A 3,068-nucleotide genomic window follows, 5' to 3' on the forward strand; every position below is an offset into this window, starting at 1 on the left:
TTCAAATTTACAATAACAGAAAGAACTATGCTTCTATTGCCAAACAAAGTACAGCTGCAGATTTGCATTACAAGCTATTTTAGAAATAACCAAGTCACATTTATATAGTTCATGTGGATTTGCAAGCACCATATGTGTGTAAGTAATTTTACGAGAGCATAAAAACCAGGATCTAGACACCCAGAAGTAGCCCCATTAGCCAAGAAAGATCTATTTTTTGCTCACTGTAAAGATGCTAGAGCAACTATAAGATAAACTCCTAATAGTTTATAGAGTAAGGATTTCACAATGGAAACATTGCTCAGAAGATTAGAATCAAAAGAATCAGATATGGGATAGTCTAGAGAACTTGCAATTTCTATAAAGCGATTGCAGTAAATTGAAGTTCTTGTAGTTAAGGCTTGTGGTCAATATCTCCAAAACCCTTCTAAGGATTATCAATCTAGTTTCCCTTGACCTTGAAGAAAATATGTTGAATGGAAGCATACTAGTAGAATCACAATCATATTACCACCACTTTGTCTATTTCGCACAACCATATTATTAGCTTCGTGTCATCCAAGTGTAGACAAGGAAAAGATTTTCCTTTTAAATCTTAAATAAATTCCAAAATGGATTTGTTCCTAGAAAACTAAAAAATTCTAAAGGCTTAACCAAAAACTAAAAACAGAGCTAAGGCCATCCCATATGTATGATCCATCTTTGATTGAGAAAATTTTACAAGGCACAAAACAAGTCTCACATGTTAACTTGCATTCAAAAAAACAAATCCTACAGTTGCACACCCCAATACCTCCATTTGCTAGTCTTTTCTTCCATGATCAATGTTCTTTGGCAATAAAAACTAAAATGCCTCTGCATCATACTGCAACTTCCTAACAATTTAGGATTGAGCCTCTATTACTACGCTTTTTCTTGCCTTGTACTGTGTAGAGCCTCTAGTGGGAAAACTTAAAGTCTATAATACATCTTAATGATCAACAGGGACCTACCAAAGCACACATAGTACATGAAAATGTTAAACTTTGATCAACTTTTAGTAGTAAAAGTTTAATAATAGTCTTGGAAAATAAAAAATGAAAAGACATAATTGGTTGTAATAAAAATGATTAATCATTGTTTGAAGAAGAGCCCTTCACAATAGTTCTCTTCCATAACATGGTAGGAACTAAAAATATGCCCTAATCAATCAATTATACACAATAAATATAGGATAGTGTACCCACTAAAATGAATTCAACAAGAAAAAGTGGCATTTAATTAGGGCTTGTTTGGTTGCAAGAATACAACAGGAATAGGAAGAGAAAATTATAAGATGTTTTATAATCTCTGTTTGGTGCGCCAAATTGAAATTGAGAATGGGAAGACATTTTCTCATTTCCCCCCTAAAATTAGCATATGGTCATTCCAAAAAATATCTTTTACTGTAATGAGACATTCCTATTCTCAATTTGATTTTTCCAAAATATATAATTCTTTAAATATGCTATGGGCTCACATGTAGTTCTACACTAGCGATAAGTTTAGAAGGGGTTTTATTACCTTCTATGTCTATGTCATTCATCACTAGGGTAACATTGTCTTTGCTAGATTGAAGAATTTTTCAAAGGATGATGCAAGATAATGGTGGATTCACAGGTAGTGACCATGATCGTTAGAAATCTAGTGCATGACCACTCATGGTGTTGGGATCTTGTTAAATTTATGCAAGAATTGCAATAGAGAAGATCAAAGAGCTTGTCAGGAGTGGCATCTTGCAGAAGTTGATGATGCTACTTCACATGAATTGCTAGCCTAGAACCTATCAAAATTCTCTTTCCCTTGGAAAACTATGATTCTTGTACCCACTTTGTTATTCACTTGTAATTAATCTAATGCAAGACAATCATTTATGTTATGAGTCTTCTACTTTTGTTTTGTAGGGAATGATGTTTTTTGGAAAAAAATTGGTGATGAGTGTTTGCGAATATTTGGGCCCACCGTGCGTACCTGGTAGAACATCATATCCTAACTAAAACCCTAAACCACTATTTTGATTTCATATCATTGCTAGAATAGTTTTCTTTTTCATCCATTTCTTGAACTATATTAAAGGTAGCTTCACTTCAGTTATGAGTCTAACATTTTTTTTTTTACTTAAAAGGTGGAATCTCCAAGACAAAAAGCTGAAGGATGATCTTATAGAGAGCATGACCCAACTCTTTGGACCTCGTGCATTCAAGAGAAACAAGCTCCTTGAAAAAGCTAGTTTATGTTTGAAGTATATTAGGGACCAGTACAGAAAAAAATTACGAGATAACCCTAGGTACGAGCATCCGCCCTATGTTCCTGAGGCTAAGTGGTAGGCTCTAATTTTGGATGGAAAGTATAAAGCTGACAAGAATTTAAATACAATTACACCAGTAGAGAGTACAACACCAAGGTATGTGATACTGTTGAGAATGTAATTATGTACTAATTAACCTTTATATTTATATTATCTAACATATTTCAAACTTTTCATAGATTGCCTGACACATCAAAGGCAACAAAGGAAAGACTAGAAAAACACGAGACACACAAGCTCGGCTCTGGTGGTTTTTTGAAACTTCGAGCACGAGTTGTAAGTATTCTTGATACTCAACTTTTGCAACTTTCGTATTTCCTTTTGATATTTTAACTACCCTCCATTAGTTGATGAAACAATGCAAGTAAAATTCACCATACCACGCAAAAATGTAGGGCTCAGAGTTCAAGAGATGCCTCACAGAAGAGGATAAGAGAATTGGCTTCCAACAAGGCTATAGAGCCGTGGCTGAATGGTTATGAGCTGAAATCAGTGTGGAAGGTTCTAATAATGATGTATCTGAGCCACAGGTAAATAAGCTAAATGAAATTTATTTCAAATTGAATACTTTACCAATTAGTCTATTTGATGTTAAGTTCCAATATAAAGTGAGTATATCTGTTTTAAGCAAGCAATGATAACAATGCATAGGATGTTGGAATGTAGCCTGACAATCCTTCTACACAATCTGTGAATGCTGAAGGTTCACATGATGTGCATCCCAGTGGTGGAGGTATACATT

This window comes from Cupressus sempervirens, chromosome 5, assembly GCF_028749045.1.
Source record: "Cupressus sempervirens isolate cs-2001-9-10 chromosome 5, ASM2874904v1, whole genome shotgun sequence".
Lineage (NCBI taxonomy): Eukaryota > Viridiplantae > Streptophyta > Pinopsida > Cupressales > Cupressaceae > Cupressus > Cupressus sempervirens.